Below are 15736 nucleotides of genomic sequence, written 5' to 3'. Positions count from 1 at the left end.
TTCAAGCTTGCATCAACGTAGTTGAAGCTCCCAGGTTTACAATTTGCCCCAGAAGTCACGTTGTTTGGGCAGGAAAGGCTAGAATGGAATGTGGACTCTTGCGATTAGAAGAGCTGTATGATTTCGCTAGGAGGAAGGCCCCATGCCCTCGTCTTATGGAATCTTTAAATAGGGTCTTCCAGCTCCTCTTCTGCATTAGATTCAACAAAGGGAAACTCTGAAAGGTATTCAGGGTTAGTCTTCTACCTCTGATGTGGAAATCTTCTCTCTCTCTCTTTTTTTTTTCAGTCTGGCGGACTTCTCAGAAACAGGTGCTGTCTGTCTCTTAGTGTACCCTGAATTCCGCACAGTCCCAGCCCCCTGGCCTTTGTCAATTTCCTCAGACTTTCTGCTTAAATCTATCTTCGGGGCATTTTCAAGTTGTCTCTGTCTGCGCATACACCATGGAGTTCTTCACTGACGGGCTCCTAGGTGCTTTCTCAGAATCCTACCCCATTTCATTATCTGAAGGGCCAACTGGGTCCTTCAACAGATAATCTTCTGGTCCATTCTCTGGGATGCGACCCTGATCCTTCTTCCGGTCATCATTTTCCTTCTCCCGATTTTGGTCCTTCTCCAAATCATTGTTATCCTTCTCCATGACATCCTTGTACTATGGCAGGTCACTGGTCTTAGCTGAAGCATTTCTGGGTCCTCCATGTACGCCCTTTTAGACACACGCAATTTGATCTCACTGTTAAAAATTAAAGTTCCCTGAGCTTCCACAATTGTCCTGAGATCGGGACGCTTTGGAAGATTATTCAGATCGCTCAACACTGCGAGAGACTGGTAGAACCTTTAAGGCAGGTCCCTTGGGAAGGAGGGATGGGCCTCTTTTGAAGATGCTTCTCTAGTTGTTCTTTTGTTTTTTGTTTTGTTTTGTTTTGTTTTGTTTTCCTCGGATCTCGTCACTGAGAGGAAACTGTGCGTGAGGGATAGAGATAGCAGCTCGGGCCTTGGGGCACTGGTGACAGTGATTATAGCGTGGTCCTTGCTGGCACAGAGCACAGTGTGTAAACCCCACACATGGTCCTGCCCCTGAGCAACCCTTTCAATTCGAGATGTTGCATTTCGGTTGACATGACTCTCAGATTCATTCTGAGGTCTGTGAAAACACACTGCACAGATCTTGATGTCGGGTAGAGGACCGGATGGCAGTCTTGGGAGTGGGGATGGAAGGTTGTTCTGGGGCTGGTGATGAGGGAGGGGTTGGGATGGGTTTGAGCCATGAGTTGAGGTGGGTTCTCGGCAAGGATGTAGGAAGTGGATGGGAAACTACTGGGCATTCCTGCTCTGTGGAGGCACTTGGGATTTGTTCTGAGGCATCGGCAGCAGGATAGAAGGACTCACTATGCGTAGTTTGGGAGACCCCAGAAGAGCTGGACGGGGGGTGTGCTTTAATCGCCCTCCTCCAAGGTTGCAGGATATGGGCGCTGCTGCTGCATAGGCAGCTCCTTTGATTGGTCTTTGCTGTTGCAGAAAGGAAGGGAGGATGCCAAACCATGCTCATCAGCAACTCTTTGCTTTGGAAAAGAACGCTTTATTTCCTTCCATCTGAGGAAGTCACACCTGTTTTGGACTTGTTTCTCTCCAAGTGCCAGGGCATCGGGGCTGAGAAGTGAGAGGGTAACAGGCTCTACAAGGTTGGCTGCAGGGTCTCCCCTGGAAGAAGCCTCGGAAGAATGGAGGCCCCTAAACTCATGATGGAAATCACGTGGAGCCAGGGTTGAAGGGAAGAAGTCTTTGGCACGAGTTTGCCACCAAGGGAGGTCTAAAATTGACAAGCTGGATGGTTCAATGCCTGTGATTCTTTGGACTTAAGTAGATAACCCACCATAGCTCTCTGGGGGTGAGCTGTCTGGAACAGGCGTCCTTGGGATGGAAATTATTTTAGATGGAGTCAACGTCAAATTGTAGTGTGGCTGTGGTGAAGCAGACCGGGTTCGTGTGTGGTGACGAGCATAGGCCGGAGTGTGATTCAATGTCTGGGACATCTCTGTTGAGCTGACTTCTTGGGAAAGGGTAGAGTCCATAGAGATGATTGTTTTTAGAGACACACTCTCTGTTGAACACTACAGTCCACTGAATTGGCATGGTGGTTTGGGGTAGTAGTTGGAAAGACAGATTTCGGCTGGCAAATCGTCCATTGGATTTTGCAATCCAAGGGAGTAAAGTTCTCTGGTGGCAAAGAATCACCTGGTTGTCAGGGTGTAAAGACATCAGCCATAGGGTGTTGGAGAGTATGTGGAGAAAGGGGAACCCTCTTAAAATATTGGTGGGAATACAAGTTAGTGCAGCCACTTTGGAAAATAGTGGTTATTCCTGAAGAAATAAAAAATAGAGCTTCCCTATGACCCTGCTATTGTGCTCCTGGGTATTTACCCCAACGATGCAGATGTAGTGAAAATAAGGGACATCTGTACCCCAATATTTATAGCAGCAATTGCCACGGTCACCAAAATGTGTAAAGAACCAAGATGCCCTTCAACAGATGAATGGATAAGGAAGATGTGGTCCATATACACTATGGAGTATTATGCTTCCAACAGAAAGGATGAATACCTAACTTTTGTAGTAAAATGGATGGGACTGGAAGAGATTAGGCTGTATGAAATAAGTCAAGCAGAGCGAGTCATTTACATATGGTTTCACTTATTTGTGGAGCATAACAAATAACATGGAGCACGTAGGGAGATGGAGGGGGAAGGGAGTTGAGGAAATTGGAATGGGAGGTGAACCATGAGAGAATATGGACTCTGAAAAACAATCTGAGTGTTCTGAAGGGGCGGATGTTGGGAGGTTGGGGGAGCCAGTGATGGGTATTAAGGAGGGCACGTATTGCATGGAGCACTGGGTTGGTGCAAAAGAATGAATTCTGTTATGCTGAAAAGAAATAATTTTTAAAAAGATTTAAAAAAAAAAAAAAGAAATCAGCCACAGGGATCACTGGGTCAGGTGAGAAGTTGGAGCCAGGTGGTGAAGAAGGCTCAGGCAGTGAAGCCAGCTCTCCTGGAGGGACTGCTGAGAAGTCATAGGCGAAAGTGAACAACGAAGAAGTCACAGGAGCTGTGGAAGCCAAGGGAGTAGATTCTTCCAGGACCTACAGGAACAGCAGCAATTGATCTCAGCAGTTGTGCTATTACACACCTCACAGGAGGGGTCTAGTGATAACAGACCGAGATGCTGGCCGAGGGAGCTGCAGGAGACAGGACGTACAAAACTGCAGCCAGGCCCAGAACAAGGCGAGGAGGCCATGCAGGCCTGATAAAGGAGGGGCCACCTGAAGCCTCATTCCCCTTCACAATGCCCCACCTTTATGAATTGACAGTGTACTCAGCAGCCTTCACCCCCATATCTGTTGCTATGGCAACCCCCGACTACGGCTATGACAGACAGCAATAAATCCTGCAATTGCATAAAACATGCTCTAAGAGGCAACAGGGTAGAGGGGAAATCTGGTCACCTTGTTAAAATAGAGATCAGCTTCTGGGTCTCCTCCATGTCTATTTATTACCATCTGTCGTCTGAAGAAATAGTAGAATGAGTTATGTAATGAGAGTAGAAACATAGGTATTAATACAGGAGTCCCCTTATTGGACAGCCTCGGGACACTGGGACTCTGAAAGCCCCAATAATCAATAGATGAGGGCAACGGGCCAATGATGTGAAGCTGGTTAGTAATCCAGCTTCCTGTATAAAGTACTTTCATGTAAATTATCCATGTGATGATCAGACCACCTCTGTGAAGCAGAGAGGACAGGGAAGACTCCTAAGGATCCATGATGTCACAGAGCTTTCACAAAGTCAGGAGACCGATGTTCTGACTCTTGAAATCTCACATGGCCACCTATTGGGCAGCACTCATTGTCCAGATCCATCACTGCTTCATGCTCAATAATGGTCAGAGCAGGGATCTGAGAAGGGTTTTGCACTCTGGCTGCATTTCCATGAGCCTCTCCTCTGAGGGAATGTATCTAGCAGCTCGCATCCTCAGAGTTCATGGACCGGGCCCTCATGGAGAGGACAGCAAGCATCAGCCTTGGAGAGAGCTCAGGTGGAATAGGCAGAACCTTACCTTCCAGTGTCCCTCCTTTCCTCCTCCTCTTGGCTCTGCCCTGATGCTAGGAGAAAAATGAACAATGAGGGGGGTTGGGATCCATGTCTTACTCTTCTCTCAGAAATGGAAACGTCCTTTATGCAAGGATTCTAGGACTTTAGTAGAACTTTGTGTTCCTTGCTTTTTTCAGTTTTTTTTTTTTTTGATGAAAATTTATTTATTTATTTTTTCAGTTTTAAAGATGATAAAATGTTGTCAATATTTACCCTTTAGAAAACCCAGAGGACGACTTTGTCCACACTTGGTATTCCCAATCAGAAGTCCTTTGTTCATTGAGGACATAGAAAAGGAAACCCAACAGTCAGACCTGTGCTGCCTCAGGTAGGACCCTGTATCCTAGGTCATAGCTCCGACCTCCAATTCTCAGAGGCTTAGCAGTGTTCTCCTGATCAGCTCAGCATGAAGGAAGGCTTGATCGAGTGATGCTGGACATGGGAATGTGACTTGATATGGTCGAGTGCTGGGAAACTTTGTTCTCTTACACAGACCCCATCCTCTCAAAATAACCCAATCCAGGACTACAGAATCCCTGAGTTTGGGATTTTATCCAAGAACCACCACCATACCCAGATAGACTGTAGTTTCAATTAGAACCCCTAGTCCTTTCTTAACACTTACCCCTGCCAGGCCTCTTTTCCTAGAGGACTGAATGTCTATTCTCTTAAGACTTCCCATTTTAGGTGTTTTTCCCACTCTACCAACCTCCTTTTAAAACCTGGGATTAGGGATCCTGGATGGCTCATTTGGTGAAGTGTCTGCTTTGGGCTCAGGTCAGCATTCCAGGGTCTTGGAAGGTAGCCCCACATTGCACTCCATGCTTAGCTCTCCCTGTGTCCCACCGCCCAACACTGCTCACTTGCTTTCTCTTAAATAAAATCTTAAAAATAGATTAATTTGCTATTAAAAATGGAAACCGTAATAATCTATGTAGAGTCCCCCCCAAAGGATTTTTTTTCCTTTTGGGTGGTTTTGGTTTTCCAGTTGGAAATGGAATCCCCACCAGGTAGCACAGGAACAGAAGGAGCAATCCCAACCCACGAAAGGAAGGTGAAGTTGGGATCAGTCTCCAAGCATGTTGAGCCAAAACTCAGACATGATTTAGTATCACTATTCAGAAATGAGAGAACCTTCCAGTGTTTGAACTCCATTGTCTGAATCACAATAGAGCCTATACTGTGCACACGCTGAATATATATCCTCCCCAGGCTTACATCACAGGGCACTATCACAAAGTTTCTGAGGGTGAAGGAGGGGACAATTGAACAAGCTGTAACCACAGCCACTAGCTCAGAAAACCCCTTCACCCCTGGGTACTTCAGGTCTGCCATCCTATTTTTGTACCCCTTTTCATCATTTATGAAACTTACGACATTTTCTATTGTTCCATGTATAATTCATATATTACCTGGGTCCCCCTTAGTGTTTGAGACCTTGGCTTGGGTCTTACCATGTCTGTGTCTTGGAAGTCTGCAAGATTACCTGGAATTTTTGCTTGTACCCTGACATTTACACTCAGGATCCCATAGGTCCTCAGATCCATCTTTCATATACAATGTGTTTGCCTGGGACACCTGGGTGGCTCAGTTGGTTAAGTAAACGCCCTCAGGTCAGGTCATGATCTGAGTGTTCTTGGATCAAGAACCACATCTGGCTCCTTGCTCCACAGAGAGCCTGCTTCCCCCACTCCCTCTGCCTGCATCTCCCTGATTGTGTGCTCTCTGTCAAATAAATAAAACCTTTAAAAGAAAATGTGTTTGGCTTCCATGAACCCAGATAGAGACCTTAAATTTCTTTCACACTCACTTAGTTTCGTACATGTTGCACAGCACATTTCAGTTTTTGTTTCATTCGGCCGTTAGTATTTCTGTCAGAGAGGCTGACTCAATTAAACTCAATAATGCGTTATTCAATAATCCAAAAACTAAAGTCAATATAAAGTGAATGTAAATAATTAAACATTAAATCTTCAAATGGTGGGACGCCTGGGTGGCTCAGTGGGTTGAGCTGCTGCCTTCGGCTCAGGTCATGATATCAGGGTCCTGGGATCGAGTCCCGCATCGGGCTCTCTGCTCAGCAGGGGGCCTGCTTCCCTTCCTGCCTCTCTGCCTACTTGTGATTTCTCTCTGTTAAATAAATAAATTAAATCTTAAAAAAAAAAAATCTTCAAATGGTCTTGGGGGTAACTGTGTAGCACTCGTATTCCTAAAGTTAGTGAAGTTAAACTGCATAAAAGGTTTGGGGATAAGCTAACACACACACACACACACACACACACACACACACACACACTTTGACAAAACAATCCAGTATATTTCATATTGAAGAATAAAGTATTTTCTCTATTTCAGTCTCATAAAATTTCGACCCCAGTTGTTCTTACTCTACCTAAAATACTGTGTTCTGTACATCAATATCCTACTAGGTATACAAGTTCCTTCTCAGTGAGTTGCAACTCTGTAACAAATGCCATAGACTGGGTGGTTTAAACGACACACATTTTTCATAGTTCGGGAGGACGGGAATTCCAAGATCAAGGCACAGAAGATTCAGTGTCTGTTGACACCTTCCTCCTGGTTCACACGCAGGTGCATCTTCTCCCTACAACCTGATGTGGCAGAAAAAGTGGGTGAGAGGTTTCTGGGGTCTCTATTCTAAGGACACTAAACTCATTTATGAGGGCCCCACCCTCATGACCTAATCAACTCCCAACGTCCCCATATCCTAATACCATCACATTAGGATTAGGGTTTCATCATATGAATTTGGGGAGGAGCACAAACATACAGTTCATAAACTCCCCAAAGGCCGGGATAGGTTACAGGCTGCTAAGTAAGCTACTGATCCCCTCCTGTGTTGGAAGGGTGGGACCCAGGAGTGTCACAGCCTTCCTGCAGAATGCAGTCTTGAATATCCTCACCTGATTGCCCTTGTGGGTCTTGTATATCCTTTCCTAAGAGCGCCTTGCCAGGAAAAAGGGTTGAGAAGCTCCACCCTAGATTATCATCCCCACGTATGTTTGAGAATCAACTACCTGTGACAGTTTTTCCAGCTTCCTTTTTGTCAGGTTTAAATAATCCCAGTATTTCCTTCCACTCTTCCTCCATCTTCTTTTCTAAACTCTTTTATCTTCGTGGCAGCTGTCCTCTGAACTGCTCCTAACTTCTCACGTCTTTCTTAAACTGGGATGCCCTTTATTTGACACCCCTGGCCTAGCATTATGAACTTGGTCATCTGTGAAAGGGTAGGACAGCCTTCACCCTGGCCCAGCAGAGTCTCTTTTTGGTTCTGCAGGAACAGGTCACCTACCTGGAAGATCAGACCTTCCCAGAGGCACCGATTCTTCCTCATCCTGACATGCAGTCTCAGCCACATTTTCATTTAATAAATAGTTACTTTTGGAAGCCAAGAGACACAAACACCTGTTAATTCCTGGTCTCCATCCTTAAGGACCTCATGGTGCTGTTCTAGGGAAAAGCCCTGTGCAGGCTCAGAGTTACACAGGACCCAGGACAGGTATCCTGTTGCATTTGGGAATTGCCAGGTTATCTCTGGAACAGAGGAACAAAGTGACAGGCAATGTGGGTTACAAATGCTTGCACACACCATGCTTCCTAGAAAGGCAACTCTGCATGTCTAATCTCTGCGATTATCTGATATAAATTAATGACTCTTTGAGAGTATAGTCGAAGAATGGCTTTTCTCTTTTAAAAGGGCATGTGTTGGCTAGATATCCTCATGTACATTTATGTGCATTGAGTTAAAACTTTTCTCAGAGCCTGGTAGAAGTTCCTTCAAAATTTAAAGGAACAAGACCTGAAAGGTGTGTGTATACACATATATATATATTATATATATATATAATCTCACCAAAAATAACCTCCACTGAGGTTCAGTAGGGGAGGTTCACAGCACTTCTCCTCCTACACTAACAGCAAGTGTAAAAGATTTGCTACTTTTTCAAGAAGTTTACTGGGAGCAACCTCACAATCACCCCATGGTGTAAGCAGCTCAGGTATTAGTGTGCCTCTATTATAAAAGAACAAAACTGAAGCTCAGAGAGCGTAAGTGACTTTTCTAGATCATTCAGCTGTAACTCGTAGAGCACTGATGATGAAATCCCCAATGTTCTCAACACCTCTATTTAAATAAGTGATATCCTAAAAAGCCATCTTAGTCCTAAAATTAAAGCAGCCATGTGGCTGAGAGCATCCACTTTGTCTGTTCAATGCTGGCAAATTTGTGATAAATGAAAAATTCTTTTTATTGTTCTATCACCACTTTAGGTATGTTTTCCTTTTCACTCTTGGCACCAATGTTTTGATAGGTTTTCTCCATTGCCCTCTGAAAACCTACTTTCAAGAACCATATTATGTATGACTCTCAGTAAGGTGTAAGTGAGTAACAAAAGCTTAAAATGTCATCCTTCACAGGAATACATGTCACACAATTTACAGACATCTAACCCTTAAGCCTTATATTAAAGCATTCACACGAACATCTCAGGAAGCCATCCGGAGGTAGCAAAGATGGCTTTTGGTAGAGCGAGATGTTCTCACAACCCCAGGACATCTTCCCAGCTGACCTGGGAATTGACCTGCATAAGTCCTGGATTTATACTACATAAGTCTTGTCCTGGATTTTATACTACACTTGGTTATATCATCTCTAAGGAGGTATATTTTTAAAAAGCTCCAGTAAGATAATAGGCTTCTATTTGAAGAAACTCCATAGAGATAAGTGTAGATTCTCATATGTCCTCCATTTTCTAAGGACAGTCATCCATGCTCTCTTATTCTCATCCTCCTCTCTATCCCTGGGATAAGCCGTATGGGGTCAGCCGTTTTTTCAGGATAATAAAAGACCTGCAGAACAGATTCTGGGGAAAAATCCTTTTAAACTATCGAAAAGAGTAGCTAGCTGTAAGATGTCTCTCATTCATTCACATACTGAACTCACTGAACTCTACTATGTAGTATTTGTAGTAGAAATAACAAGGTATTGCCTCAGCCCCTGAGCAGGTCATAGTTTACTGAGTGTTAGGGTCCGTGATCAAAGTATCGAGACTGATACAAAGTGAAGGTCAAGCAAAGCTTTATTTCGCACCAAGCATCGAGAATCAAATTGACTGGTCAGGGCCATCTCTTGCAAAGAGGCGATGACGATGACCCCAACAAGGCTGCACCCAACATGGCCCCTCTGGATGAGGCTGTTCCTGACGGGGCCACTCCCCGGCCAAGGCCACTCTGGATGAGACCATTCCCTGACAGGGCTGCTGCAGACAAGGCCTCTCCACAGATGATGATGCTCCTGAGTAGGCAATTCACTGAGGAGGTCTCACGTCGAGGAAACCGCTCCCAGAATGAAGCTGCTCCTGGAATGAAGCCGCTCCCCAAGGCCATCTGGGGAGGCCTCAGCTCGGGGCGGTGAGGCCGCTGGCTGTGGGGCCACAGCTTGGGGAGGCTGGGCTGCTGGCGGCAGGGCTGCAGGCAGTGGGGCCGCTCCCAGTGGTAGGGTTAGCATGGTTCCCTACAACTATCACTTCCGTGGCTATCCTGACGGCTATCCTAAGTGCTCTCCCAACTAATGACTCTTCTACTCCTTTCACGGCTCTGATGGCTCTCACGGCTCTGACCACTCTCCTACTCCTCCTATTCCTCAGCCTCGCAAATTAACCTTTATAGGGGTGGTTGATCCCGGCCCACACACAGGTGGCCAATGGGATTTAAACTCACTTCAGTAAATATATGCACGCCCCACTGATTGGATGTCTTCACCTGGCCTGACCTGCCCTTGTATCTAGGCTTTGCAAGTAAGTTCCTCTGGGAAGGGCATGGTCAATCTAAGTTTACTGCATGGGGTCAATCTAAGTTTACTGCAACAAAATGGCTCCCTCTGGTTAAGTAGGCCCTTACATTCCCCACCTTTGGAGATTAGTCAAATCCTTGACTTTTCAGCCAGTTCTATGTTATATTGAATATGTAAGTCTAACATTTTTATTGCTCTAGTGCTCTTTTGTACAAATGACACTAGTGCACAGTCGGCTGATGAGTTAGACATTTACCGCTTCGTAGAACCTTTTCCATTTTTTCCTAATTTCCTTCATCTAATTTTCTACCTATACTTTACATAAACAGATAACAATAGGAGCAACAATAAACTCACAGTTTTTTTAGTCTTAGCTTTAGTCCATGGTCAGCGGGTTCTGTTGACTGCAGCTTCAATCTGTGGGGGACGTCCTTACTCTTGGCTCCTTTGATGTGACCCGCATGAACCCAGGCCCTAATGCCTTCTACTTTTACTGCCATGGGGGTGGTCAGGATAACAGTAAATGGTCCCTTCCAGCGAGGCTCCAAGTTCCCCACTTGATAGCGACGTATCCAAACCAAGTCCCCGGGCTGGTAAGGATTTGGTTCCACCTCCGTCTCCGTACCAGTGTGGGCAGTCTGGATCCCTGCATGGGCTTTTTTTTTTTTTTTTTTAAGACAGACTGTAATGCCTGCAGTGACTGGAGTCATTTCTGCTAGGGCAACCTCCTGTAGCCGAGGACAGAGTGTGGGGGAGTGGGGGTCTCCCAAACATTATTTCAAATGGGGTCACCTTGTTTAAATAGGGTGTACATTGTGCCCTGAAGAGGGCAAAAGGAAGGAGATCCACCCATCCACCGCCAGTTTCCAGAATTAACTTTGTCAAGGTCTCTTTAAAAGTCCGGTTCATTCTCTCTACTTGTCCGGAACTCTGGGGCCGATAGGCACAATGTAGCTTCCAATTAGTGCCCATGGCCTTGGCCAATGCCTGTGAGACTGAACTCACAAATGCAGAGCCATTGTCTGACCTGATTGCAAGAGGCACTCCAAACCTAGGAATCATTTCTTCTAGTAGCCTTTTTACCTACCACTCCTGCTGTCTCATGTTTGGTGGGAAAAGCCTCTACTCAGCCTGAAAAGGTATCTACAAAAACTAACACATACTTGTGCCCATATTTTCCACGTTTCATTTCTGTAAAATCTATTTCCCAATAAATTCCTGGTTCCTTAACTCTCTTTTCCCTCTTCCCTTTCTTGTTCCTCCCACATTAACTGCCTGGCATTGAGCACATCTATCAACTATATCCTGAACCATATGCCCTAATGTAACCTGGAACTGCTTGCCTTTAAGTTCCTTGAGTTTTCATGACCCCCAAATGAGTGCCCTGATGTATCTGGTCTACTAACTTCTTACCTAGTCTTCGAGGAAGAATTAACTTTCCTCTTTTAGTCTTAGCCCAGTCCCCTTTGTAGTCTAATTTAGCCCATTTTTGTAAATACTTTAAATCTTCCTCTGAATAGTCCGATTTTTCTGGTAGGGCTAGAGCCGGGAGTGTAACCAGCTCTTGAAATGTTTCTCGGGCTGCTTGCTTTGCAGCTCGATCTGCTAATTGGTTTCCTTTTGAAATCAGATCAGTCCCCTTTTGGTGTCCGGAGCAATGCATAACAGCCACCTCTTTTGGGTCCCAAATAGCCTGGAGGAGAGCCAATATTTCTCCTCTGTTTTTAATTCCTTTTCCTTCTGCTGTTAATAGGCCCCCTTCTTTATAAATAGGCCCATGTATATGGAGAGTAGCAAAGGCATACCTGCTGTCCGTATAGATGTTGGCAGTTTTACCTTTGGCCATCTGCAATGCCTTAATGAGTGCAATCAGTTCCACTGTTTGTGCCAAAGTTCCATGTGGCAGGACTGCTGTCCAGATTTCCTGCTCATAAGAAACCACCGCAGCCCCCGCATACCTCTTTCCATTGACCATGTAGCTACTCCCACCTGTGAACAGAGTCATCTCGGCATCCAGGAGGGGAATGTCTCTGAGATCTGGCCTTATTCCTGTGACTTGGGTTAGGACCTCCCCACAGTCGTGTGGATGGTCAGCCAGCTCCTCTGGCAGCAGTGTGGCTGGATTTAGCATCGCTGGGGGCCAGAAGGTCACTCTTGGTTCATTGAGGAGAAGGGCCTGATACCCCGTCACTCGGGTGCTTGTCATCCATTGGTCTGGTGGAGTCCAGAGAAGGCCCTCAATAGCTTGTGTGGTGGTTACGATAAGATTTTGACCCAAAGTCAATTTACTTGCATCCTTGACCAGGAGGGCTGTTGCAGCAATTATGCGGAGGCAAGGGGGGAACCCAGCTGCAACTGGATCTATTTTTTTGCTAAGATAGGCTACTGGCCTTCACCAAGGCCCCAGAGTCTGAGTTAAAACTCCTTTGGCCACCCCTGCTTTTTCATCCACATACAAGTGGAAGGGCTTGGTAACATCTGGGATGGCCAATGCTGGGGCACTCAGTAAGGCTGCTTGTAATTTCCAAAATGCTCTTTCTGCCTCAGCTGTCCACTCTATCATGGTGAGCCCTCCTTTTGCCAGTTTGTAGAGAGGTTGGGCAATCTCCGCAAAGCACAGTATCCACAGCCTACAGTAGCCCACCATCCCAAGAAACTCCCTCACTTGTCGGAACGTGATGATAAGGGGGGGTATCAGGTGATCACCTGTTTCCTGGACTCAGTGAACGCACTCCCTCATGGAGATCAAAGCCTATATAAGTGGCATGGCTCTGACAGAGCTGTGCTTTCTTTGCTGACACCCGATAACCTTTTTCCTGCAGAATCTGTAAGACAGCTCTCGTCCCCCACAAACATGACTCATAGTCCTCAGCGGCTACTAACAAGTCATCAACGTACTGTAACAGAGTGACTCCTGGGTTGGAGGTTCTGTACTCATGCAAATCCTCATGTAGGGCCTTGTCGAAGATAGTGGGTGAATTCTTGAACCCTTGGGGAAGTCTTGTCCGGGTCAGCTGGCCTTGGAATCCTTCTTGTGGGTGAGACCACTCAAAAGCAAAAAGGGGCTGAGATTCCCTTCCTAAAGATACACAGAAAAATGTATCCTTGATATCTAAGACAGTATACACAGTTCTTGGGGCCCAGGAGGGAGAGTAGGGTATAGGGGTTAGGCACCGTCGGGTGGATATCTTCAACCCATTTATTAACTTCCCGCAAGTCGTGGACGGGTCAGAACTCCCCAGTCTCGGCCTTTTTGATGGAAAGCAAAGGTGTGTTCCATGGAGATTTGCAAGGTACTAGGATCCCGTCTCCTCAGAGGCAGTTAATGTGTTTTCTGATCCCTTCCTTTGCTTCCCAGGGAAGGGGGTACTGCCAAACGTGAACAGCCATAGCTGTTGCACTTAATTGTACCGCCACTGGAGGTTGTTCCTTGGCCAAGCCAGGGGGCTTCCCTTCTGCCCATATCTCGGGAAACTCATCCTGTAGGATTTGGAGAAGGCTCCCCCCTTTGTCTCCTCTGCTTTTGAGACTGGCTCGTAAAGGAGGTATTCATCTACTGCTGCCATAAGCATCTGTATAGTGGGTTGTCTCAAGGTTACAGTCATGCCTCCTTCCGAGAACTGAATACCAGCTCTTAACTTGTGGAGGAGATCTCTTCCCATCAAGTTATATGGGGCATTAGGGAGGACCAAAAATCAACATTTAACTACTCCCAGGGCCAAATTTAAAGTCCTTTCTGTTGTCCATTTATGTCTCTCTGTGTCATTTGCTCCTTGTACCCAAACTTCCTCTCCAGATAGTTTTCCCATTTTAAGAATGATGAAAATTGGGCTCCCGTGTCCACCAAAAAATCAACTGATTTCCCCTCCACTTCAATTTTTACCCAATGTTCAGGGAGGGGCTCCAAACCATGGCCCCTTCAGTCTCTGGTGGCAAGTCTCTGCTGTCTTCCTTTTGGGGCACTCCCTGGCCCAATGTCCTTTTTTATTACAGCAAGCACACTGATCTGAATCTAAGTCTTCCCACCTGCCTTCTCTGTGCTTAGGCTTTTCCTTCCATTTACTATCCCCTACCCATCTCCTCCCAGCCTCATGTAATGCCAAAACCTTAACCAGTTTTTTTTTGTCTGTTTTTCATCCTCTTGTGCATCCCTGTTGTTAAACACTTTTTTCTGCTATTCCCACTAACTCAGTCAGATTCTTCCCTTCAAATCCTTCAATTTTCTGAAGTTTCCTATATCTGGGGCTGACTGACTAGCAAAGCAAGATTGTCTAAATGAGCTATTGTGCAACTTCCCTGAAGTTTACTTCAAGTTGTCTAGCTTAAGTAAACAAACATTTAAAGACAATCAAATCTAGAATTTAACATCCATAAAGGTGTGTTATTAAAACATAATTTTTCTCTCTAAAATAACCCTCATTTTCAGAGATAGCCAAATCAGGACTTGTTTGAAAAACAAGTCCAGTTTTAACAAGCTTGGCCTAATTATTTACATAAGCTCAGCAAGAACAGTGAGGGATCATATAAATCTTTTATAATCTGCTCTGCTGGAACTTCTCATAAGGAATCTCTAGGTTGAACTTATGATAGCCTCTCCAGGCCAGAAGCCAAGCTACATACTTGCCATCAGACATGCCTGCAATACCGGTCGATTTGGGCGAATTCCTCTTCCTGAGGCCCCCAAAGAATCCTGAGGTTCCTGCACCTGCCAGGAAGTAACATCCTTTACTCACCTGGTGAGGCTGCTGGAACTCTGTAAGCAAGGTATCAGGCCAACAGTTCCAAAGGGCTTTACAGTTCCAGGTTTTATAAAGTCAACCTTAGATACTTTAAGCTGTCTAGTCATATCTGAGTCTTTTCAAATATGACATTCCAGTCAAAGCCATGGTAAAATAACCAGAGTTTCCAATGGTGTCCTGTTACAAGGAGAACAGATTCTTATTGAACTTATGCAAATGACTGATTGCCATGGAAGAAAGAGTACTTGCTGAGACCTTTTTGTTTCAGAGAGTTCAGATAGAAAGAGTTGAATACCTAGATTTGTTTATAAATGACTACATTTTTATCTCTGTAAGTTACAGATAACTTAAGAAAAAGTTTCCCTAGTCTGGAAGAGCAAACATAAGACAAAACATCAAGAGATACAACATTACAATCTTTCAGTTCACCTAGTCCCATGTTAATAATTCTGGTTTAGTCTGAATGCAGCTTTTACTTCTGTAAGTTCTTACCCATTTCATTCCAGGATTTCAGCATATCAAAGACCTATATTTGTCCTGAAAGTCTTTCCATATGAATCTCCTTTAAGGCGGAAGTCATTTTACAAGAGAATTCTTAGAAGGCAAATTTATGAATCAGTTAAGCACAAAACGTGTTCATAAGCTGATTTCAAAAGCACAAACCCAGTTCCAGCAGCCAACGCCCTAGCATTTTATCCCACTTGGTTAAGACCTAGATGTCCAACAAATTTAATTCCATTTGTCATTCAAGTAACCCTTCACAAGTTTCAGGTTACCAAAGACTTTGGAAGCCACTTTAGCAATTACCCATTAAAACCTTGAGACAGAAATATAACCATCTCCACTCAGATGCCATGCTCTCCCACCAGCAAGGGGAAGGGGTTAGGCAGACCACGTTGGGCCAGAGAAGGCAAGGAATTCCCTGTTTGTCCCATTCCTCCAAATACTACAAACAACACAACAGACAACAAATGAACCAGGCAAAGACAACCGCAGGCCCAATGATTCTTACCCAGAACCTGCCACTGGTGGAGGC

Source organism: Mustela lutreola, chromosome 12 (assembly GCF_030435805.1).
Source record: "Mustela lutreola isolate mMusLut2 chromosome 12, mMusLut2.pri, whole genome shotgun sequence".
NCBI classification, from domain to species: domain Eukaryota; kingdom Metazoa; phylum Chordata; class Mammalia; order Carnivora; family Mustelidae; genus Mustela; species Mustela lutreola.
Note: the sequence above shows the minus strand (reverse complement) of the source record.